Source organism: Aotus nancymaae, unplaced genomic scaffold (assembly GCF_030222135.1).
Source record: "Aotus nancymaae isolate 86718 unplaced genomic scaffold, 86718_ANA_hifiasm-v0.15.2.pri h1tg000138l, whole genome shotgun sequence".
NCBI lineage: Eukaryota > Metazoa > Chordata > Mammalia > Primates > Aotidae > Aotus > Aotus nancymaae.
The window spans coordinates 2709971-2736485 of NW_026988553.1; the positions used below are offsets into that span (position 1 = coordinate 2709971).

Here is a 26515-nt window from a genome sequence, read left to right on the forward strand (position 1 = left end):
AATTTTGGCCATTCCAGTAGGGGTATAGTGGTATTTTATTGTGGATGTAATTTACATTTCTCTGATGACCAATGTTGAGCACTTTTTCATGGGTATACTAGTTGTCATTCATGTTTTCCTATGTGAAGTATCAGGCAGGGTGTGGTGGCTCATGTCTATAATCCCAGCACTTTGGGAGGCAGAGGTGGGAGGATCACTTGAGCCCAGGAGTTCAAGACCAGTCTAGATAACACAGAGACACCAGCCCATGTCTACAAAAAATTTTAAAATTAGCCAGGCATAGTGGTATGTGCTTGTAGTCCTAGCTACTCAGGAGACTGAGACAGGAAGACCACTTGAGCCCAGGAGTTTGAGGTTGCAGTGAGCTATGATGGAACTACTGCACTCCAGCCTAGGTGACACAGCGATACTGTGTCAAAAAAAAAATTTATTAAAATATTTTCCTCCTTTAAAAATCAGGTTGTCTTTTTGAGTTGTGGCAATTCTTCTGAATACAAATCCTTTGTCAGATATCTTCCTGTTTTTTTCTATGACAGGTCTCAACTATTTTCTTGGTGGACTTGTCTTTTCATTTTCTTTGAGACAGGGTCTCACTCAGTCACCCAGGCTGGAGTGCAGTGGTGCAACCTCAGCTCACTGCAGTCTTGAACTCCCTGGGTTCAAGCTACCATGGCTGGCTAATTTTTTGTATCTTTTGTAGAGATGGGGTTTCACTATGTTGCCAAAGCTGGTCTTTAACTCCTGAGCTCAGGCAATCTACCTGCCTTGGCCCCTCAAAGTGCTAGGATTACAAGCATGAGCCACAGCTCCTAGCCTCTTTTTTTCTTTCTTTCTTTCCTTCCTTCCTTCTTCCCTCCCTCCCTCCCTCGCTCTCTTTCTTTTTCTTTCTTTCTTTCTCAGACACTGTCTCACTATATTACCTATACTGGCCTAGAACTCCTGGGCTCCAGTGATCCTCCTGCCTCAGCCTCCCAAGTAGCTAGTAGTAACCACAGGCAGGCCCCACCATGCCTAGCTCTGTCTTTTCATTTTCTTAATGGTATCTTTTGAGGAGCAAAAGCTTTAAATTTTAATGAAGTTCAATTTATTTTTTCTTTTAATAGTTATTGCTTCATGCATCCTAATAAATCTTTTTTGGCCGGGTGTAGTGGCTCACACCTGTAATCCTAGCACTTTTAGAGGCCAAGGCAGGCAGATCACTTGAGGTCGAGACCAGCCTGGCCAACATGACAAAACCCTGCCTCTACTAAAAATACAAAAATTAGCCAGGCATGGTGGCACACACCTGTAATCCCAGCTACTTGGGAGGCTGAGGCACAGGAATCGCTTGAATCCAGGAGGCAGAGTTTGCAGTGAGCTGAGATTGCACCACTGCACTCCAGCCTGGGCAACAGAGTGAAAGTGTGTTTCCAAAAAATAAAAATAAAAATAAAAATAAAAATCTTTTTCTTTGGACTGCAAAGATATTCTCCTACGTTTTCTTTCAGAAGCTTTATATTTCTAGCTTTTAAAACATTTCAGTCTATAATCTCTTGAATTTTTATGTATGGTGTGAGGTAGTGTTATAGGTTGAACTGTGTCCCCCAAAAAAGATATGTTGAAGTCCTACCCCCTACTGAGACCTTAGTTGGAAACAGGGTTGTTGTGGGTGTAGTTAAAATGAGGTCACACTGGAGTAGGGTAGGCCCCAATCCAATATTACTGTTGTTCTTACAAGAAGTAGGCCATGTAAAGACAGAGACATACATGGAGAATGCTGTGTGATGAGAAAGACAGATACTGAAGTAATGCAGCTGGAAATCAAAGAATGCCAAAGGTTGCCAACCACTGGAAGCTAGGAAGAGGCAAGGAAAGACTCCCTACAGGTTTCACAGAGAGCATGGCCCTGCTGACAGTTGATTTACGACTTCTAGACTTTGGAATTATGAGATAGCAAATTTCTGTGGTTTTGTTTCGAGACAGAATCTCACTCTGTTGCCCATGCTGGAGTGCAGTGGCACAATCTTGGCTCAGTGCAACCTCTGCCTCCCAGGTTCAAGCAATTCTCCTGCTTCAGCCTCCCGACTAGCTGGGATTACAGGCATGCACCACCTAGCCCGACTAATTTTTTTGTATTTTTAGTAGAGACGAAGCTTCGCCATGTTGGCCAGGCTAGTCTTGAACTCCTGACCTCAAGTGATCCGCCCGCCTTGGCCTCCCAAAGGCTAGTATTACAGGCGTCAGCCACCACACCCGGCCAAATTTCTGTGGTTTTAAGCCACCTAGTTTGTGGCAGCTCTAGGAAACTAATATTTAGGGTAAGGTCAAGGTTCATTTTTGTCTGGTATGGATGTCATTTGCTATCATCCAGCACCATATGCTAAAAAGACTTTCCTTTCACGCGCTGGACAGTTCTGGGTGCCTCTTAAAAATCAAATGACTGTAAAGTCACATAACATAAGCCTCTAATTTTGTTCTCTTTCAAGATTACTTTGGATGTTTTGGTCCTTTGCATTTCCATATACATTTTATTTGTTTGTTTATTTATTTGAGGCAAAGTCTTACTCTGTCGCCCAGGCTGGAGTGCAGTGGCATGATCTTGGCTCACTGCAACCTTCTGGGTTCAAGTGATTCTCTATGCCTCAGCCTCCCAAGTAGTTGGGATTACAGGCATGTGCCAGCATGTCTGGCTAATTTTTGTATTTTTTGTAGAGACGGGTTTCACCATATTGGCCAGGCTGGTCTCGAATTCCTGACCTCAAGTGATCTGTCTGCCTCGGCCTCCCAAAGTGTTGGTTTACAGGCGTGAGCCACTGTGCCTGGTCTCCATATGCATTTTAGAATCAGCTCATCAATTTCTACAAAAGAGCCTGCAGTTATGACTGGGGTTATGAATCTACAGTTTAATGAAGGGAGAACCGACATTGTAAAGACACTTAAGTCTTTCAGCTGATGAACATGGTACATCATTCTATTTATTTAGGTCTTTAATTTCTTTCAGCAACATTTTCAGTTTCAGCGTGTAAATATTGTACATTTCTTATTAAATTATTCCTAATGGTATTGCATTTGAAATTTCATTTCCAATTAATTTTTGAATAATGATCTTGTACCCTGAGACTTTGCTGAATTCATTTTTTAGTTCTAACAGGTTCTTTCTGATAGTTTCTTTCACATTTTCTACATTACCTACAAATAGAAACAGTTTTACTTCCTTTTAATATTAATGCTTCTTACCTTTTTTCTTGCCTCATTATACTGGCTATGACCTCCAGTATAATGTCGAATAGAAGTGGTTAGAGTAGACACCTTTGCCTTTTTCCTGAATTTAGGGGTAACATGTTCAATATTTAACAATTAAATACAATCTATCTGTAGCTCTTTCACACTTGCACTTCGTTTATTTCTAATTGGCTGAGTTTTTATTATGAAGGGGCACTTAATTTTGTCAGATACTTTTTCTGTATTTATTGAGTAGACTATATGGTTTTTCTCCTTTATTACATTCTTTTTTTTTTTTTTTTGAGACTGGGTCTCACTGTCACCCAGGTTGGAATGCACTGGCATGATCTCAGCTCACCGCAACCTCCGCCTCCCAGGTTCAAGGATTCTCCTGCCTCAGCCTCCCGAATAGCTGGGACTAAAGGCGCATGCCACCATGCCTGGCTAATTTTTGTATTTTTAGTAGAGACAGGGTTTCACCATGTTGGCCAGGCTGGTCTCGAACTCCTGGCTTCAAGTGATCTGCCTGCTTCGGCTTCCCAAAGTGCTGGGATTACAGGTGTGAGCCACCACACCCGGCCTTCTTCATTATCTTAATGTGGTGAATTACACCAACTGATTCTTGATTGTGAAGCACATTCGTGTTTCTGCGACAAGCCTCTTGGTTTTAACATGCAGGCACACCTCATTTGATTGTGCTTCACTTTACTGTACTTCGAAGACAGAGTTTTTAACAAATTGAGGGTGTATGGCAACCCTGCAACAAGCAAGTTTATCAGTGCCATTTTTCCAACAGCATGTGCTCACTTCATGTCTGTCTCATTTTGGCAATTCTGACAATGTTTCAAATTTCTCATTATTTTATCTGTTATGGTGATCTGTGATCAGTGCTCTCTGATATTACTACTATCATCATTTTGAGGCACCACAAACTGCACCCATAAAAGATGGCAAACTTGGCTGGGTGTGGTGGCCTGTAATCCCAGCACTTTGGGAGGCTGAGGCAGGTAGATCACCTGAAGTCAGGAGTTTAAGACCAGCCTGGCCAACATGGTGAAACCCTGTCTCTACTAAAAATACAAAAATTAGCCAGATGTGGTGGCGCACACCTGTAATCCCAGCTACTCAGGAGGCTGAGTCACAAGAATTGTTTGAACCCAGGAGGCAGAGGTTGCAGTGAGCCAAGACTGCACCACTGCACTCCAGCCTGGGCAATAGAGTGACTCCATCTCAAAAAAAAAAAAAAAAAGATGGCAAACTTGGGCAGGCGCAGTGGCTAAAGCCTGTAATCCCAGCACTTTGGGAGGCTGAGGTGGGTGGATCACTTGAGGTCAGGAGTTCAAGACCAGCCTGGCCAACATGGCAAAACCCTGTCTCTACTAAAAAATAGAAAAATTAGCTGGGTGTGGTGGCACACGCTTGTAGTACCAGCTATTTGGGAGGCTGAGGCAGGAGAATTGCTTGAACCTGGGAGGTGGAGGTTGCAGTGAGCTGAAATCGCACCACTGCACTCCAGCCTGGATGACAGAGTCTCACTTAACTGATTATTGTGTATATTCTGACTACTCCACCAACCAGCTGTTCACCCCTCTCTCTCTCTCTCCTTGGGCCTCCCTATTCCCTCGGACACAACAATACTGAAATTAGGCCAACTAACAACCCCACAAGGGCCTCTAAGCATCCAAGTAAAAGGAAGAGTCCTATGTCTTTCACTTTAAACCAAAAACCAAATGATCAGGCTTAGTGAGGAAGGTATGTTGAAAGCCGAGAGGTCAAAAGCTAGGCCTGTTGTACCAGAGTTAGCCAAGTTGTGAATCAAAGTAAAAGTTCTTGAAGGAAACTGAAAGTGCTACTCCAGTGAACACACAAATGATATGAAAGTCAAATAGTCTTATTACTAATAATCATCAAAAACGTTTTAATGGTCTGGATAAAAGATCAAACGAAACACAACATTTCCTTAAGGCAAAGCCTAATCCAGTGCAAGGCCCTAACTCTCTTCAATTCTATGAAGGCTGAGAGAGGTGAGGAAGCTGCAAAGAGTACTGTTTAATTTTCAAATATTTAGGGCTTTCTCTGGATCTTACCAGTATTATTTCTTTTTTTCTTTCCCCACTTATTCTGTCATCCAGGTGAGAGTACAATGGCACAATCACAGCTCACTGTAGCTTCAAACTCTTGGGCTCAAGCAGTCCTTCCACCTTAGCCTCCTGAGTAACTGGGACTACAGGTGTACACCCCCATGCCCAGCTATTAATCGTAATATTGGTATTATAATTTTGTAATTTTATAACTATCACAAGATAAAGCAAATAAGTAACTATGTTAATATTAGCAAGACCCAACATTTACAGTTAAGGAAAAAATGAGGATCAAATAAAAGTTGGCCAGGTGTGGTACACCTGTAATCGCAGCATTTTGGGAAGCCGAGGTGGGAGGATCACTTGAGGCCAGGAGTTTGAGACCAGCCTAGGCAACACGACGAGATCTCCATCTCTACAAAAAATTTTCAAAAATTAGCTGGGCATGTAGTCCCAGCTACTCAGGAGGCTAAGGCAGGAGGACTATTTGAAGTCCAGGCATTTGAAGCTGCAGTGAATTAGGATCGCACCATTGCACCACTCCAGCCTGGGTGGTAGAGTGAGACCCTGCCTCTAAAAAAAAAAATGTTAAAGAAGAACCCTGCAATGTTAAATTGCCATAGAAGAAACAATTGCGGGCACAGCGGCTCACATCTGTAATGCCAACACTTTGGTTTCTTTTTCTTTTTAAAAAATCTTTACCAGCAGTTTTCCTGACAGATGTAATCCCAGCACTTTCGGAGGCTGAGGTGGGAGGATTACTTGAGCCCAGGAGTTTGAAACTAGCTCGGGCAACCTAGTGAGACCTTGTTTCTACCAAAAAAATTAAAAAACAAAAAATAAAAACTGAATATATTTTCTAAATCTGTCCTCTGAAAGTGCCTAGATATAATGTCACCCCAGTAAGAATGAGTACATTTAGCACCCAAATGTTGGATTTTAAATACCATTGCCACTAAAAGGAACCAGAACTCCTTGGAACCAGTTCTGGGACAGGAAAAGCACATATTGGGATGGAGTATCTTGTGCCAGAAAACAAAAAATTGTTCAAAGACTAATTAATGAGGGTGTGCCAGAATACAGGCACCGGCATGAAGGGACTCTCAACCAAATTTAAATTGTAAAACATTTACTAAAGAAATCTCTCTGAGTCCACATTGACATGAAAGAGAAAAGGAAACACAACAGCAACTATTTCGCCACCATCTGAGGTTATTATTATACCAACTCCTTACTCTGAAATGTAATAATTAAAGGCAAAGATTAAGCATCTATACTGTCTTTTTAGAAGAAAATATAGTTCCTCCTTATTTGATGAGGGGAAATTCATTATAGAGAAATGATAGTACTAAATGTAAAAGAGATGACAATTAAAGAAACTATGATTTTGCAACCCCCAATGTAATAATGGTTTCAGGCAAGGATCAACAAATGCTAAAATCATTACACAAATGGCTGTTGGGCAACAGGATATCTGTATGGTGCCAGAGCATCATATTACAGATTATGTATCAATTACAACAGGAAAACTATACATCTACAATGGGGAGATTTGGCAATCACCTCCTTCTTTAATCAAGTGTAAAACGTAGCATCAGAAACCACAGGGTAACCAGCCATTAAGTGCCTGGTGAGCTGATGTTGTATGAAGTACACAGTACTGCCTATGAAATATTCTTGCCCAAAATGTTTAACCTGAACACACCTGTAGACCTAACTTCTCATTTACAAGTAATATATATAGACAAACAAGTTAAATTATATTAAATTATATCACAATAAAAGACAGACATCTAAAATGTGGGCCAGCTAGTCATGGTAGCACAAGCCTGTAGTCCCAGCTCACTTGGGAGACTGAGGTGGGAGGATTACTTGAGGCCAGGAGTTCAGAGCCAACCTGGGCAACATAGTGACACCCTGTCTCTAAAAATATATATGTATCTTAAAACGTGGGTCCTTCTTTTTTTTTTTTTTTTTTTTTTTTTTTGAGACGGAGTTTCGCTCTTGTTACCCAGGCTGGAGTGCAATGGCGCGATCTCGGCTCACCGCAACCTCCGCCTCCTGGGTTCAGGCAATTCTCCTGCCTCAGCCTCCCGAGTAGCTGGGATTACAGGTGCGCACCACCATGCCCAGCTAATTTTTTGTATTTTTAGTAGAGACGGGGTTTCACCATGTTGACCAGGATGGTCTCGATTTCCTGACCTCGTGATCCACCCGCCTCGGCCTCCCAAAGTGCTGGGATTACAGGCGTGAGCCACCGCGCCCGGCGTAAAATGTGGGTCCTTCTATATGACAACTGGGTTACTTCAAAAAGTCAGTATCACAGGTGAAGGAGAGGTGGGGAGGCTGTTTTTGTTAAAAGAGACAAAGGGGCCAGGCACAGTGACTCACGCCTGTAATCCTAGCACTTTGGAAGGTCGAGGTGAGTGAATCACTTGAGGTCAGGAGTTCGAAACCAGCCTGGCCAACATGGTTTAGTAAAAATCCTGTCTCTACTAAAAATACAAAAAAGTTAGCTAGGTGTGGTGGTGATCCCAGCTATCTGGGAGGCTGAGGCAGGAGAATCACTTGAACCCAGGAGGCAGAGGTTGCAGTGAGCAAAAATCATGCCACTTCACTCCAGCCTGGGTGACAGAGCGAGACTCCATCTCTACATAAATAAATAAATGACAAAGGAAGCATATTCAAATACAATGTATAAATCTTAATTGCTTTGGAGCCTCCCTAACAGCAACAACAGACATTTGGAGAAAATCTGAATTTAACGTGGGTGCCTGATAACATTAGAGGGTTATTAACTTTTAAAGATGTGATCTGGGTATTGTTCTTATATTAGAAAATGTCCTTATTTTTAGAAGATGTATGCTGAAGTACTTAGGGGTGAAATGTCATGACATCTGTGAATTCCTTTTAAATGGTGAGCAAAAAGGTATAAAAATGCACCCTATCTATACAGACCAAAAAAATATGCCAAAATGTTAACAATTGTCTAATCTAGGCAGCGGGCACACAGGCTTCACAGTAAGTTAAAAAAAAAAAAGGTTTGGCTGAAATAAAGAATTTAACAGAAGGGACAGAAAATAAAGTCAGGAGGCCGGGTGCGGTGGCTCACACACTTTGGGAGGCCGAGGCAGGCAGATCACTGATGTCAGGAGACCAGCCTGGCCAACATGGTGAAACCACCTCTCTACTAAAAATACAAAAATGAGCTAGGCGTGGTGGTGCACATCTGTAATCCCAGCTACTCAAGAGGCTGAGGCAGGAGAATCTCTTGAACCCAGAAGGCGGAGATTGCAGTGAACTGAGATCAGGCCACTGCACTCCAGCCTGGGTGACAGAGTGAGACTCCACCTCAAAGAAAAAAGAAAGGAAAAGAAATTCAGGAGATCTTCCAAAATTCAGAGCACCCCCCACCGCCCAATAAATGGAAAATATGAGAGAAGACAGAGGACCAATATAAGAGGTCCAAAGTTAAACAGTAGTCCACATAGAGAAAATGAAAGGATATAAATTAGTATTAAAAAAAAAAAGAGTTGACAAAAGTATTCAGACTGAATGACCGCAGTACAACCAGTGCAACAGCATCAAGACCCAGGCTCTTCCCGTTTCTTTGCTCCACCTTCCTTGGTGAGTAGGTGTTATCCTCAGGCTTTGTCCCTCAGTCAGAGGTTACAAAAGAGCCCCCAGCAACATCTTTCTCATTTACTTCAGCAAGAGAAAAACAGTCTTCCCTAGGCATGCCATCGAAGTCCTTTCCATCAGTCTGAGTGAACCAACTTAGATCGCATGTCCATCCTTGACCAATAACAGTTGCCAAGGGAATGCAATGTGTGGAATGACTTAAGGATCCTTTCTGAAGTTCGGAATAAGGTAGAGAGGTGAGTAATATCAGAATTCCATTAGGAACGGGCAAAGAAGAAATGGATATGAGGTAGGTGACAACGGTATCCACTACAGGTTACTCCCGCATGCACCCTAACCAGCACATCATTTAAGGATGCAGTCCAAAAAATAAGGGAGTAAACCACGTAAAAGGAAGGAAGACATGGGTTCTAAGACACAGGGGCTCCAACCCAAGAGCGCAATGAAGGGAAGATCCAGATATAGCTGTACGCAACCTTAAAGAGCAAATACTTGCCCAGATTGCAGAAGGCAGAGGCCTTAGTGGGGAAAAAACATAATCATAGGGAATACACAGCACTACTAACAGCATTTTACAACATGATCCAGGAATATTAACCAAAATTAAAAGGCAACTGGAAACAGTGGGCAAAACAAACAGCTATACAACCAAGCCAAGGTTTTAATATGAAGCAGATCAAATCCTAGCAAAGACTTTAAGCAAGAGATGGAATCTAAGAAAAGAGAATCCATTTGACCTTGATTGGCCATTCTCCTTTAAGTGGTCCAGACCTGTAAAGAAGGAAATGTAATCCTAGCACATTCATTATTTGGTATCGCCAAGAACAATACTCACATGTGTAATAATGTAAATCATGCCGACTATTTTCAACTTTAGAATTTAACCTACGACTTGGCTGTGGTTGTAGGGCAGAATATAAATGTTAACAATTTTACGAATCTATATGGTCAAGTACAGCTTTTAGGAGGCAGAAGCTGAGGAGGGAAAATGGAAGGAAAAGTAGGATTATTAATATCCTCATATTAAACAGAGGGGAACTGACATATGGACTAAAATACTGTTTAAAAATCACAAAGAAATGTGGGCCAGTCAAGGTGGCTCACACCTGCAATCCCAGCACTTTGGTAGGCTGAGGTGGGCAGATCACCTGAAGTCAACAGTTCAAGACCAGCCTAGACAACATGGTGAAACCCGTCTCTACTAAAAACACAAACATTAGCTGGGTGCAGTGGTGCACACCTGTAATCCCAGCTATTTGGGAGGCTGAGGCAGGAGAATTGCTTGAACCCAGGAAGCAGAGGTTTCAGTGAACCAAGATCGCACCACTGCACTCATGCCTGGGCGACCAAGTGAGACTCCCACTCAAAAAAAAAAAAAAAAAAAATCACAGAGAAATGTGAATATGAATTTCAACAATGGAAAGGTAAGGTAAGCTAAGTCATCCTCTTTCATTTAAGGGAGTTAATACAGTTCCCTAAAATCGGCAAATCAAGAAAGATGTATAAGCATATGGTTTAATTTTGAAGGCAACTATCAAAGGAACTAAAATTAGAAACGGTTAAAAGCTGACATCTCTGGGTCAGGGAAGGGAAGGAAAGGGGTAGACTGCTGTTTTCATAATAATCTCTTTTGCTATATCTAACTTGTTACTGAGTAGTTGCAATATTTTGATAAAAATTCAAAACCGAAACAGCCTTACCTTTCATGTTTTCTACTGCTCTGATGTTAACATCCCAAATCCCGCCTGACCCAGCCCCTGCTGACCTCTCTGATAACCCGGGCCAAGCTCCTGCCAGACTGAGGGGCTTCACACATGCTCTTCTCCATCCAGAAAGGCTTCTTCCACCCTGCACCTTGCCCACTTCTGTTCAACCTTCAGTTCTCTGCATAGGCGTTGCCTCCTTTGGGAAGACTTCCTTAACCCTCCCAAGACTGAGCTATTCCCCCACTGTACAGTCATGAGTCACTCAACAACAGGGACATGTTCTGAGATTGTGTCATTAGGCGATTTATTTGTGCTAACATCAGTGAGTGTTCTTACACAAACCTAGATGATGTACCCTACTATACGCTTCTGGAACACAATGGTAAGTATTTATATATCTAAACATAGAAAAAAATGTACAGTGAAAACATGACATTCTAGTCTTATGGGACCACCACTGTGTATGTGCTCTGTTGTTGACCGAAATGCTATTGTGCAGCACGTGACTGCAGAGGCTCACAGTGAGTCCCACTCCCATACTTGTCCTTCTGAAGACTTAAGTACTTGTATAGTTATCTAAGGTCTGTCTCTGCCGCCAAACTCAAGCTCCACGAGGACAGGTACCAAATCTGTCTAGTTTACCCCGTCCCTGCCTGACACAGGGCCTGAAGTACTGTAGATACTTTACTTACTCACTTGTGGAGTAAATCAATGGACTATAGCTTGATGTACTGCATACCCTTCAGCATGGAGCAGGAATAGAACTCGGTGCTTCAACTGAACTGTAACAGCCACATGAAAGAGACTAAATGTGAAAGAATTCCATCATTTAGAATTGAGTGTTGCTGTAACAAACAGACCCATGTAATGTAGTGTTTCACAAGGATGTTGGTGGGGAAGTTGTTCGGTATGTCTTCCAAAGTCCCACTGCATAATGATACGTCCACACGCATGTTTATAGCAGCACAATTTGCAATTACAAAAATATAGAACCAGTCCAAATGCCCATCAATCAACAAATGAATAAAGAAATTAGAAATTGTGACATACACACACACACACACACACACGAATACTTCTCAGCCATAAAAAGGAATGACTTAATGGCATTCACAGCAACCTGAATGGACTTGGAGACTATTACTCTAAGTGAAGTAACTCAGGAATGGAAAACCAAACACTGTATGTTCTTACTCGCAAGTGGGAACTAAGCTATGAGGATAGAAAGGCATCAGAATGATACAACAGACTTTGGGGACTCGAGGGAAAGGCTGGGACGGGGATGAGGGATAAAAGACTACAAATTGGCCAGGCATGGTGGCTCACGCCTGCAATCCCAGCACTTTGGGAGGCCAATGCAGGCAGATCTTGAGGTCAAGAGATAGAGACCACAGTGAAACCTCGTCTCTTACTAAAAAAAAAAAAAAAAAAAAAAAAAATACAAAAATTAGCTGGGCGTGGTGGCGCACACCTGTGGTCCCAGCTACTTGGGAGGCTGAAGCAGGAGAATTGCTTGAACCTGGGAGACAGATGTTGCAGTGAGCCAAGATTGCACCACTGCACTCCAGCCTGGCACCTGGTGACAGAGCAAGACTCTGTCGCGCAAAAAAAAAAAAAGACTACAAATTGGGTTCAGTGTATACTGCTCAGGTGATGGGTGTACCAAAATTTCACAAATCACCACTAAAGAACTTACTCATGTAATCAAATACCACCTGTTCCCCAAAAACCTATGGAAATAAAACATTAAGAAATAAAATTAAAAAAAGAAAGGTCATCCTTACACTTGAAGTTATAAAATAATTCTACAATTAAAAAAAAAAACAGTTACAACAAAGTCCTGCTGCATCCCTCTGAGAGGCGTTTTGTGGTTTGGACTAGCATACTATCAGTGCAGATGCTGAGAAGTGCTGGCCTAACATGACCTGCTGACAGATTCAGGGATGATTAGACAAAGAGCAGAATCAGGGTGGGTCTAGTGGCTCACGCCTGTAATCCCAACACTTTGGGAGGCCAAGGTGGGCGAATCACCTGAGGTCAGGAGTTCAAGACCAGCCTGATTAACATAGTGAAACCCCACCTCTACTAAAAATTCAAAAAATTAGTCGGGCATGGTGGCAGGCACCTGTAATCCCAGCTACTCAGGAGGCTGGGGCAGAATTGCTTGAACCCAGAAGGCAGAGGTTGCAGTGAACCAAGATTGCACCATTGCACTCCAGCCTAGAAGACAAGAATGAGACTCCATCTCAAAAAAAAAAACAAAACCAAAAGCAGTATCAAGGATGACTCCTAGAATTTTAGGCTGAGTAACTGGGTGGATGTTGATGTTGTTTACTGAAATAGAGACAACAGGAGGAATAGGTTTGAAGGGGGAAAAAAATCAAGACTGTTTGGGACTGGTTAAATTTGAGATACTTATGAGCAACTCAAGTAAATGCTGAAGAGGTCATCACATTTGGAGCTCAAGAGAGACGTCTGAGATGCAGAACAGAGTTGGAGCCATCAGCAGGCAGGCATATCATCCTTCAGAGTCATGAAAATGCAGAAATAATGGAAATGCCTCTTAATTAAATCAAGGCATAGCCATACGATGAAATGTTACGTGGTTACTAAAAATGATGGTAGAAAACATGATCCAACTATTATCTTTATCTGTAGATGACAGATTTATGGACAATTTTTGCTTTTCATCTTTGCATATTTTCTGAAAATTTTTTGTCCATTGAACATGTATTACTTTTATAATAAGAAAATGCAGTCTGGGCACAGTGGCTCCTGACTGTAATCCCAGTACTTTGGGAAGCGAAGGCAGGAGGATCACTTGAGGTCATCAGTTTGAGACCAGCCTGGGCAACACAGTGAAATTCCATTTCTACAAAAAAATTTTTAAAAATTAACCAGGCATAGAGGACTGTGCCTGTAGTCTTAGCTATCTGGGAGGCTGAGATAGGAGGATTACTTGAAACCGGAGGTAGAAGCTGTAGTGAGCTGTGACTCCGTTACTGCACTCCAGCCTGAGAGACAGAGCAAGAGCCTGTCTCAAAAGAAAAACAAAAAGAAAAACAAAAACAAAACAACAGAAAGAAAATGCAAGTAAGTTATTTTCATTTTGGGGAAAAGTGAAGATTTAAGTCTATTTTTATGGACATGGATATTTACAACATTTTGTTGAGGAAAGAAGGCAAGTTACAACAGCACATATATGATCTCATTCATCTAAAACAGTATGTGAGCCAGGCACGGAGGTGCACACTTGTAATCCCGGCACTTTGGGAGGCTGAGGCGGAAGGATCATTTGGGCTCAGGAGTTTGAGACCAGTCTGGGCAACATGACGACACTCCATCTCTAAAAAAAAAAATACAAAAATTAGCTGGGCGTGGTAGTGGGCACCTGAAGTCCCACCTACTTGGGAGGCTGAGTAGGAGGATCAGTTGCACCCAAGAGGTCGAGGCTGTAGTGAGCTGTGATCACATCACTGCACTCCAGCTTGGGCGACAGACCTTGTCTCAAAACAACATGTGTACATGCTTATAGGCAGATAAGGAAGACTCTAGAAAGGATGTTTAAAATGCCAACAGCAAAAGTAACTTTTAGGCTATTATGCACCAATTTATGCGGTCTCAAGTAGTGTTAAACAGTTTTAGTTGCATTTACACTTCGCATAATATACACAAAACACTAAACATGTTAATAAATGTTTGATATAGTAAGATGACCTAAGTTTAAGTGTAATTTTGACTCCTTTAACTGTACCTGGGTTCCCCCCCACTAACTGACTAGTCAAGTGCTGACTGGTTTTTGTTCAAGAGACAGGGTCTTGCTATGTTGCCCAGGTTGGCCTCAAACTCCTGGGTTCAAGTGATCTTCCCACCTCAGCCTCCCAAATAGGTGGAACTACAGGTGTGCGCCACCACACCTGTCTTAACGTCTGTTTATTTATAGTCACATGGTATAAAGTACAGAACAGGTGTTCTTAACCTTTTTCTGCCATGGACTCTTTTGGCCTTCTGGACCCCTCCTCAGAAGAATGTTTTGAAATGTGTAAACTGCATAGAAACTAATAACATATTTCAAGAGTTGGTACTCAAATAATATGTGCTCCTCAGTAAATCATTAAATAACCAGATCTAGAGATGGGTCTAATAATTAGCCTAAGTTTGAAGCAGTGATAGGCACATAAAATATCTGTAACTACAATATAACATGAGAGCATCTTTGATCCCTACTGGTGACAGTCACTGGTATACCTAATACTACCATGGTCTGCTGTTTACAACTGTCATTGAAGAAAATCTGTAATTTTTTTTTTTTTTTTTTTTTTTTTGAGAGAGAGTCTCGCTCTTGTCACCCAGGCTGGACTGCAATGGGATTTCAGGCACCTGTCACCAAGCCCAGCCAATTTTTGTATTTTTAGTAGAGACGGGGGTTTCACCATGTTGGTCAGGCTGGTCTCGAACTCCTGACCTCAGGTGATCCACCAGCCTCAGCCTCCCAAAATGCTGGGATTACAGGCATGAGCCACAGTGTCTGGCTGGATTTTTTTTTTTTTTTAAAGAGACAGGGTATCACTACGTCGCCCAGGCTGGTCTCAAACTCCCGGGCTCAAGCGCTCCACCTGCCCCGGCCTTCCAAAGCGCTGGGGTTACAGGCGTAAACCACCATGCCTGGCTAAAAATCTGGATCTTCAGAGAGATTAGTGAAAATAAAGATCGAATGTTTTTCCCATCCAAGGTCACAGACCCTCGCCCTGAATTCTCAATCCAGGTTGAAGGCCTTGGTCTAGAAAGATACACACCAAATATTAACAGCAGTTTTCTTTGGATAGTGGAATCGCCAGAGTGATTTTATTTTGTTTTATAATATTTTTGTAAAGATAGGGTCTCAATATGTTGCTTAGGCTGGTTTTGAACTCCTGGGCTCAAAAGATCCTCCCACCTCTGCCTCCTGAAGTGCTGGGATTACATATGTGAGCCACCACATGCCTGGCCTAATTTTTTATCTTTGTACCTATATGCATTTTCAAAATTTTCTATGATGATGTTTTACTTTTGTAATAAATTTTATAAGAGCTTAATAAATACCATGTATTTTTTTGTTTTGTCTTAAACAACCTGGAAGGATGAGCAGGAAATTTTACACAATTGATTACAGACGTTCAACCTTCCCCAACTACTTAAGTGTTATGACTGTAATCATTCCCATGTTCTTACAAGCCAAGAAAAAAACTCACTAGAATTATTTATTCTGGAGTTAAAAAGAACAAAAAGACAAACTGTCACAACTGCAGACATTTGTCTATTTTTTTGCCAAGTGTAATTTCAAAAACAGCTGAAAATATTAGAACAAATTACTGTTTAATATGGACTAATACCTTCTGCTGTTTACAAAAACACAAAATCCAAAGGCACACGGAAACTTGTATTTTTAAAATAAGTTATTATGTGTAGAAAAATTTAAAATACAACTTATCAAAGTAATGTCAAAACTTACATACTACCAAAGGGCTTTTATTTATTTTTATTTTTTTGAGACAGTCTCGCTCTATCACCTAGGCTGGAGTGCAGTGGCATGATCTCTGCTCACTGCAACCTCCACCTCCTGGGTTCAAGTGATTCTCCTGCCTCAGCCTCCTGAGTAGCAAGGATTACAGGCACATACCACCATACCCAGCTAATTTTTTTGTTTCTAGACAGAGTCTCACTCTGTCACCCAGGCTGAGTACAGTGAAATGATCTCGGCTCACTGCAACCTCCACCTCCCAGGTTCAAGCGATTCTTCTCCCTCAGCCTCCCGAGTTGCTGGGACTACAGGTGTGTGCCACCACACCCAGCTATTTTTGTATTTTTAGTAGAGACAGGGTTTCACCATGTTGGGCAGGCCTGAACTCCAGATGGAGTTGGTCCTGAACTCCAGACCTCGTGATCCGCCTGCCTCAGCCTCCCAAAGTGCTGGGATTACAGGCGTGAGCCACCAGGCCCAGCCATTTTTGTATTTTTAGTAGAGATGGGGTTTCACCATATTGGCCAGGCTGGTCCTGAACTGCTGACCTCAAGTGATCCACCCACCTCAGCCTTCCAAAGTGCTAGGATTACAGGCGTGAGCCACTGCGCCCAGCCAAAAATGCTTTAATGTTTAAAAAAACGATTCACACATAGAAAGTAAGCACATGCTTGAAAGTGCTCAAGTTCAAGTTTAAGCAGCAATGTGGAATGTTGCAAAGGAGACAGGGACAAAGGGAAACGTATATATCTCAGAAGCCTACTTTGCTTTCTTTCGAATCTAAAAATAAAACATTTGGACTGCCCTATTAATAAGTCTAGAAAATGGATGCTTTTTTTGTGGAAAGCTTTCACAAACATGGAAATAAAAACATCTTCTCGGTTAAAAGAACTAAAGGATATAAACATAAACCAGATGCCAATCCTTGTTTCTCTACAATCTCCTTCTCCCTCGTGGCTATGGTCAGGCTTCTGTTGTAAAAGTACTTCTATGGCACAAGGAGACATACCAAATGAATGAACATGGTCTGCACGGAGCAACATGGACCAGGTTCAAAAGTGAAGTGTTGAGTGAAAAGAGTAAGTTGTAGGATGTTTCCTATAGTAGGATATCATCCCGTAAATTTGCAAAACACTTTATTCCATGTTGTCATCTGTAATACAACAAAAACCTTGCACGGGGAATATCACGGTCACCTTTAAGGGACAGGCTACCTTGGGGAAGCAGAGCAGACAGAGAGTGCAACCATAGGGCTGGGATTCAGCTGAATCTGTCCTGAGTTTCATAAAAGAGGCCTGACAGGAATATGGCAAACTGCTAACATTTCCTAAGTCTGGGTGAAAAGTACCCAAGTAGCTATTACTTGAACTGAGCGTAGAGGCCGGGGAGGAAGAGGGTAGGGGAAGACTATGGGAAGACAGGACCTTAGAATGACACGAGGCATGGTTTAAGAGTAGCTGGCATGGAGAAGGAGCCTGGAACAGGGCTTAAGTCCCACCTCCTGAGCCCAGGCTTGGGGAGTTACAGCAGTGCTGCCCACAAGGGCTCATCAGAGTGGACCTGGTACTTGATAAGATGATAAGACAGGAACGAGCTTGCTCACATACTGCTTCTTTCACCATCAAAGTCATATGTAAAAATAAAAAATAAATAAAAAATAAAAAAAACAGAACTAAGCAGTGCACTTTGTACCATAGCTGACTCCCATTCCATGCAAGCTCCTGACCTTCTCACAGCCCAGCACTTTTGTGTATTAGAGAATGAATTGTGCTGGAGAAGATGATGCCCTGTCCCCATGAGTCTCCCGGGTCTCCTGGCACAGAAGTGAAGGGAAAGAACGTTCTGTGAAGAGACCTGGAGTGGAGTGGGGGCCCCAAGGGCCCAGTGGATCAGGTGGGATGGAAAGGGACAGCATTGATGGGCTGAGCACCTCACACTGCCTTCTGGGCCCCAGGGAACATCTGAGAGTGAGTGTGACAGAGCCTGGAAGGAAAGCTGAGCCTATGTGGCACATCTGAAGCAGTGATGCCTGAACACCTGTTAACTGCACAATCTGAAAAGAAAAATGTTTCTCTCCACATGTCCTGGCTGGTTATTCCTACCTCGTCTTCACATACTGAACTACTCTGAATGGGCCAGAGAGATTCTCTCCTGTCTGAGCCTCTACACATACTGGCCCTTCCAGATGACTATGCATCTCTCCCCACTAATGCATTCTCCTTAACCTAGTTAATGTTTCCTTATGTTCAGGTCTTAGAAGCCTTTTTTCAAAGAAGTGTCTTCCCTGACCCCCACCTCCCAAGTCTTGGTGGGCTCTCCTTTGATTTTTATGTGCTCCCTTAGTGGCTGGAATGTCTCTCCATCACAAAAGTTAGCCTCTTGTAAAGTCATAGCCCATTTGCCTGTCTGTAAGTCCCATTAGACCAGAAGACTGCTGAGGGTAGGAAAGTTTCCAGCAGCTAGCACAGTAACTGACACATAATAGATGCCCCATTAGCACAGCTTAAATAAAGTGCTGCTATATATATAAAGGGTTCAACAGTCCCGGAACAACGAAACAACCGCAACCTGGTCCTGAATACTTCCAGGATACCTCTTATGCATATTACAGCACAAAAGAGGCAGAAGGTCCAGCAGCAGAGGGAGACTCTCCAGTCCCAAGTACAAAGGAGCTAACACCACCTAGAATGCTCCCAAAATCAAAATGCTCCACTTTCTTCAAGATTCACAAACCAGAACTGGCTGAAGTTCCCCGTCAAGTAAAAAGGACCTGCCTCACATGCCCTGCTCAGATGAGGTCTCTTATGAATAAATGGAAGTTTCCAAAGTCTTGCTTTCTAGTTCTAATTGCTAAAAACTTCTTCCTAGCCTAACAGCTCTCTGATCTCTACAAATAGTATTGCAGTCATAAATTTGTATGCTTATCTACTCATATACAACTTTTTCTTTAAGTCTGCAATTCAAAGGCCACTCTTGTCAGGCTGCATGGCTCATGGTTGTAATCCCAGCACTTTGAGAGGCCAAGGCAGGAGGATTACTCAAGCCCAGGAGTTCAAGACCAGCCTGGGCAACAAAGTGAGACCCCGTGTCTACCAAAAATAAAAAATTTAGCCAGGCACGGTGGCACATACCTGTAGTCCCAGCTACAAGGGAGCCTGAGGTGGGAGGATCACATGAGCCCCAGAGTTCAAGGCTGCAGTGAGCTATGATCACGCTGCTGCACTCCAATCTGGGTAATAGAGTGAGATCCCATCTCTAAAAAAATCTAAAAACAATAAATAAAAAATTTAAAAACTGGTTACATAAATTGTAGTACATCCATAATAGACTATTTAAACCCAACCCTTAATAAGAATCATATGGCTCTCTATGAAATTATTCCTAATAATCTCTAGGATGCATTAACTAAAACAAACAAATATGCACAATATTTTATAGTGTGTATAAAAACACAACTCCCACATACCCTTGTGTATGTATACGCGCATGTAAAATATATACACAAACCCAAACACACAAAAATATGTCCAATAGAGACAAAAAGTAGAACAGTAGTTGCTTGGGGGGGTGGTGGGGGGAGAAAGGGAGAACTGGGAGTTAGTGTTTAATGGGTATGGAATTTCAGTTTTGCAAGACGAAAGGTTTTAGAGATGGATGTTGGTGGTTTTACAACAACGTGACTGTACTCAGTGCCACTGAACTGTATAGTCAAAATGATTAAAATTGCAAATTGTTATATATATTTTATCATAATAAAAATTTACACACACGTGCATGCACACACACATTTTTTAAAAATTTTATTTGAATGAAACCATTGTTGTAATAACCATTAAAATGATTTGAAATAGAATGATCTCTGTGAAACGAAGTTTATAGCATCACTATTTATGGAAGAGAAAGCAGCAGAGGTATGCATCTGGAAGTGAATTTAACATTGTAAAATCAGCCCACATTAAACAGCAAAAAAGTAAGAACGACCGAAATGCAGCATTATTTACAGGATTAAAAATGAAAGTTTGAACATCACAGAGTTAAAATTTTTCTGTGTGTGAATTTTGACCTATGTTGTTAGCGAAAAGCCTTAGTGGGTATATAAAATGTTACCCTAATCCCAACCACCACCAGATCAAGACACAAATTGACAATGATTCCTTCCTTATTCTACAGCTTTATTACTGATTCCCTCTAAAGAGACCCAAATAAATGTGGAGCTGACTCATCATCTATAGAGTAAGGAATCACAAAGTACCACAGTCACGTAACAAAAGCAAAAAAAGATAAAGCAATTGTTTTATCTTTCAACTGCTGATGTTATGTACAATCTTTCACAAGAAGCACAGCTGTGCATTCATGAGCCGATTGTATTAACTTCTAAAATTTTAGAGACGAGCACATCTAAGTATATGGATACTCTCTTACCTTACAAAGTAAAAGCAAGTATTTTCTACTTTAAAATTTTATTTCTGTGTAAAACAAAGATTTCCTAGAGGTCAAACAAGAAAATATACCAAACTCAAAGCACTATTACGTCGTGAAACAAGGAAGACTCTGAGGTAGAAGTCAAGCAATATTATCCACAATTTCAGGTATTACCAGCAACCATCGTATCTCGAAAGAAAGATCTTTTTTTTTTAAGTCTCAACTTCCAAAAAATAATCCATTCTCTAAAATCAGATGTAAAACTATGACCAACAGAAGACACCCAAACTTTCGTCATGGTAACAGAGTAAACGCTTTTACTAAAAGCTGCCAACATTTCTATCAGTAGTAACCGTAAGGAAGCTGCTGGTTGTAGCCATAATGTCCATATTGGTGGGGACAGTAAGGTTCTTGTCTGTGTTGCGGGTAATTGTTACCCCAGGATCATCCGTGACACTGATTGGATCGATTGTCACTTGGCCACCCCTATCTGCTGTCCCTGCCTCTGAACTGTCTGTTATCTTGCAATCGGTTGCCTCTGTCTCTTTGGTTCCCACCAGCTCTGCTATTCCATTCCTCAACAATTGGAGGGCACTCAGGAGGGCGTTTTGGTATTCCTGATATTCCTTGTCGTCTTCTGCGAATCTACTAGCAAACATCTCTTCAAAGTTTGGAACAGCTTCAGCAGTGTCAGTCATTCTGAAATTCCCAAGGATTTGAGGCAGCTGTATTGCTTAATGTTTAGGTTGCTTAAATCAGCAGAGGGCTGTCTCTATCCAGCTCGGGCCAAACCCCGCCCTCGAGACACTAAGAGGCCACAGGAGAGGTGGCCTCTAGCCCACCACGCCGTGGAACTCCAGACCACTCCAGCCCTCCAACGTAATGGAGCCCCTTCACACTTTTTTTTTTTTTTTTTTTAAAGAAACTGGTAATAGTGGCTGCCTCCAGGGAAAGAAATGAATGTTTGGGGACAGGGTAACAGAGAGACTTTACCATATAACTTTTTTTTTTTTTTGAGATGGAATTTCACTCTTGTCATCCAGGCTGGAGTGCAATGGCATGATCTTGGTTCACGGCATCCTCCGCCTCCAGGGCTCAAATGATTCTCCTGCCTCAGCCTCCCAAGTAGCTGGAATTACAGGCATGTGCCACCATGCCTGGCTAATTTTTGTATTTTTAGTAAAGATGAGGTTTCGCCACTTTGGCCAGGCTGGTCTCAAACCCGTGACCTCAAGTGATTCCCCCGCCTTGGCCTCCCAAAGTGCTGGGATTACAGGCAAAAGCCACTGCACCCAGCCCCATATTACTTTTTATACCACCTTTTAAATTCTGTATTGTCTATCTAACTGTTCAAAAAATCATTTAAAACCCCCAGCCTTATACAAGAAGCTTTTTCCTTAATAATGTAATTTATTCTATCCCTCTTCCTTTAAGTAAAAAATATTTTCAATCCAAATCAGAATCCTGCTTGTTTTGAGGATATTTATTAGATTTAAATAACGTAATTCACAAAAATTACACTTGCTAACCTAAAAATACGTTCAGTAAAAAAAAGGCTTTTTTCTTTTTCTTTTAAAGAGACAGGGTCTGACTCTAAAGAACAAGGCTGCCCAGGCTAGAGTGCAGCGGTGTGATGATGGCTCACTGTAGCCTAAAACTCCTGGGTTCATGTGATCCTCCTGCCTCATCCTCCGAGTGGCTGGGACTACAGGCACTAGTCACCACACCCAGCCTCTGTCTTTATTTTTATCAGCTGTTACAGAAAAGTTTCAAAATCATCATAGAAAATTAAAAACTATCATTTTTACCAGTATAAAACTTTTATTGCATCCCAACCAAGCTAGATGAATATAAAATAGTTTCAACAGAAAAAAGTTACCATTATCATAATTTAAGACAAAAATCAGCCCACAATTACATGAGCTGGAAAACAAACTAGGCTGTCACAGTCTACCTTAAAGTTCCAACTTATGTCAGATTTAAAACACATATACACAACCCTCTGGATTCCTCCTCGTTTATCTAAAACCTACTTTTGTGACGATCTGCTATTTTCTTAAGTCTTCTGGAATGAGCACTGTAGCCCCAACCCCAGACAAGGAGAAGGTATCACTTCTAGGGCTCAGCACTGTCCTGGCTTGAAGCAGATGCTCAAATATTTGTTGGGTAAATGAACTGTCTGCTGACAGGCCGGCCATCAAGCATCACAAAGAAAAAATTCAGAAAAAAACAACTTTATAGAGAAAATAGGAAAAAGTTTAAGAGATATTTTGCTCACTTGAAGAATTCGGCATTTGTTAAAGGTGAAGACTGGACTGACTGGTTCACCAAGTCTCTTAGACACAACTGGCTAAGCGGGCTCTAAACCTCATCCCACCCCAAAGTTAAATACAAAACAGGTTTTTTTTTTTAATCATAGGAAAAGCACAGGACAACTTACCTATAAAATTCTTTTTTTTTTTTTTTTTTTTAAATACAGAGTCTCACTCTGTAGCCCAGGCTAAAGTGCAGTGGTGTGATCTTGGCTCACTACAACCTCCGCCTCCCAGGTTCAAGCGATTCCCCTGCCTCAGTCTCCCCAGCAGCTAAGATTACAGGCGCCCACCACCACGCCTGGCTAATTTTTGTATTTTTAGTAAAGACGGGTTTTCACTATGTTGGCCAGGCTGGTCTCAAACTTCTGACCTCAGGCGATCCACCCACCTAAGCCTCCCAAAGTGCAGAGATTCCAGGCATGAACCACCGCATCTGACCTTTTTATATGTATTAAATGTGTGTGTATAATTATAATACATCATCAGATATTTTAGGAAGAAAATATAGGTGACTATTGATCTGTTAAGAGTAGGAAAGGATTTCCTAAGTATAAAAAAGAAGAAATCATAACAGAAATTTTCTGTATCAGAAAGACAAGAACCAAGACATATGACAAAATAGGAAAATATCTGCATGACAAAGAGTTAACATCTTTAATACATTAAGAGCTGTGACAATGATTACTGAGGTTTAGCCTCAGTAATAATCCAAGCAGCACCAATTTAAAAGATGTATATTCCAATTCTGGAGGGTATGGGATAATGGCACTTTCTTAGAATATTGTGGGAACTGGGATAGTCATTTTGGACAGTGATGTGGTGGTACCCACCAGAAATTCCAAGTCTAGGCAGCCATTCTTCAAAAAGACTGGCAAATGAGGAATTTCAATCCTGTAGTATTTTTAATAACAAACCACTAGGAAATCCAACAGAGAGACAATGAAATGCAGGATGGTAAATCAGCCCTGGACTACACTGCTATTTAAAAGAAATGAGGCAGAGATGAATATATGAGATGGATAAATGCAGTATACGCATATATAACACCATCCTGAGGTTGGGCGCAGTGGCTCACGCCTGTAATCCCAGCACTTTGGGAGGCCAAGGCTGGCGGATCACCCGAGGTCAGGAGTTCAAGACCAGCGTGGCCAACACGGTGAAACCTTGTCTCTACTAAAAATACAAAAATTAGCCAGGCTTGGTGGCGGGCGCCTGTAATCCCAGCTACTAGGGAGGATGAGGCACGAGAATAGCTTGAACCCGGGAGGCAGAGTTTGCAGTGAGCCAAGATTGCACCACTGCACTCCAGCCTGGGCAACAGAGCGAGACTCTGTCTCAAAAACAACAACAAAACACCATCCTGTTTGTTAGTCACAAACACAAAAAGTACACAGTTTAGTCTTAGAAGATGTAGAAGGATCTATGTTACACTATTAACAGTGGTTATTTTGGGTAGTGGGAGCAGAGAATAAGCAGGGAGCTTTCATTTTTTTACCTGGTGATTTTTTTTTGTTTTGAGACAGAGTCTCACTCTGTTGCCCAGGCTGGAGTGCAGTGGCGTGATCTTGGCTCACTGCAACCTCCGCCTCCCAGGTTCAAGCGATTCTCCTGCCTCAGCCTTCCAAGTAGCTGGGACTACAGGTGCAAGCCACCACAGCCAACTAATTTTTGTATTTTTAGTAGAGTCGGGGTTTCACCATATTAGCCAGGCTGGTCTCGAACTCCTGACCTCAGGTGATCCACCCGCCTCAGCCTCCCAAGGTGCTGGGATTACAGGTGTGAGCCACTTTACCCAGCCACCTGATAAATTTTTAAGTGGTTTGATTTTTCTATAAATCCATATACTATTTTTGTAATTCTTTAAAAAGCAAAAGAAGAAAAATAGATATCAAGCATTTATCTACTAAAGACAGGTACTGACCTTTGAGAATTCCCTCAAAGTTCTTTGAAGCTCAAATGGCTACATATTTCCCATTTATAAGCAATAAGATATTTTTAAAAATCTCCTCTTTCTATATTTGTTGTTGTTGCCACCACCATTTATTTATCTAGTTCTATATTTGTTTTTTAAAGTTTACTTTCAATTAGCTTCCTCAGGTTGAACTCTCTGTACATTTCTTAGGAGAAACTATGGTGTCACCCCTGCCTGTTTTATAAAATCCATTCCTGGCCGGGCGTGGTGACTGACGTCTGTAATCCCAGCACTTTGGGAGGCCGAGGCAGGTGAATCACAAGGTCAGGAGATCAAGACTATCCTGGCCAACATGGTGAACTGTCATCTCTACTAAAATACAAAAAATTAGCTGGGCGTGGTAGAACATGCCTGTGGTCCCAGCTACTCGGGAGGCTGAGACAGGGGAATTGCTTGAACCCGGAAGGTGGAGGTTGCGGTGACCCGAGATCATGCCACTGCACTCCAGCCTGGGTGACAAAGTGAGACTTTGCCTCAAAAAAAAAAAAAAAAAAAAAAAATCCATTTGTAATCGGAGAAAAAGACTTAAAAACTCAAACCAGCGAGGCACGATGGCTTATGCCTGTAATCCCAGCATTTTGGGAGGCAGAGGTGGGCAGATCACCTGAGGTCAGGAGTTCAAGACCAGCCTGACCAACACGATGAAACCCCATCTCTACTAAAAATACAAAATTAGCCGGGCGTGGTGGTACATGCCTGAAATTCCAGCTACTTGGGAGGCTGAGGCAGGATAATTGCTTGAACCCAGGAGGCGGAGGCTGCAGTGAGCCAAGATCGCACCACTGCACTCCAGCCTGGGCAACAAGAGAGAAACTCCGTCTAAAAAGAAAAAAAATAAAGAAAAAAACCCTAACCACCCTCCAAGCCTAACACCTTCCAGAAAAACCCATTCACTGCCCATATTACATTTAGTCCACACAATTTCTGAGACAAAGCACAAAGCACTAGCCATCCAACTCCCACCAGCATAAATGTGTGGAGTACAAAGAACGTCCTGTCAGCCAGGCCCAGAGCACACCCCGCAGCAGTAAAGGAGAACGAGAATTTGAGTCACAGGATCAGGAGTAGAATCAAATTTGAGATTCGGAGGCAGTGTGATGCTCTTTGCTTCCTTCCACACCTTCGATTCTCCTTCAGCCAAACCTTGCCCTCACGTAATCCCTCAACAAGCTATTTCTTATGGATGTCTACCAGCTTCACAGTGAGGTGTCGGAAACCACTTGAGAGACACAACGCGAACCACTTAGGGCCTCAGTTGGAATCACAATGGCAGCATATGTGAAAACTAACATTTTTTGCTTAGGGAAAAAAAATGGGAAATTCAATTGAAACATTCTGCTTTACCACACATAAGTTTTGAAATCCACATGTCAAAACATCAAATGTGGAGTTGACCACTAATCAAGAAAAAAAAAAACAACAGCTTGAGATGTCGAGCCTGAAGGTTGAGAAATTAAGGAACCATTCATTTTTATAAAACTAAAGTCCACACAATGGTGCCAAGTGGTTCAAAGTGCAGCTGACAGAGCACCTGAGTGTCAGATCTAGAATAACTTGAGCCCCCAGCCTTTTACAAAGTACTCATCCTCCTCTAGAGTCTCAAGAACTGGATGTATATCTGGGTACTTTCTTTAGTTGCCATGGGAGGAGCGTGGCAAGCACACGACAGTAGCCAT

General features: G+C 42.0%; 1 protein-coding gene and 1 pseudogene across 1 annotated transcript in view; both read right to left on the reverse strand.

Annotated features, from left to right (window-relative positions):
• Nucleotides 1-26515, reverse strand: part of MECP2 (methyl-CpG binding protein 2) — a 67920-nt gene that overhangs the window by 35371 nt on the left and 6034 nt on the right. The window lies entirely within an intron of this gene.
• LOC105707116 (RNA guanine-N7 methyltransferase-activating subunit-like protein) lies at nt 12878-23956 on the reverse strand (annotated as a pseudogene).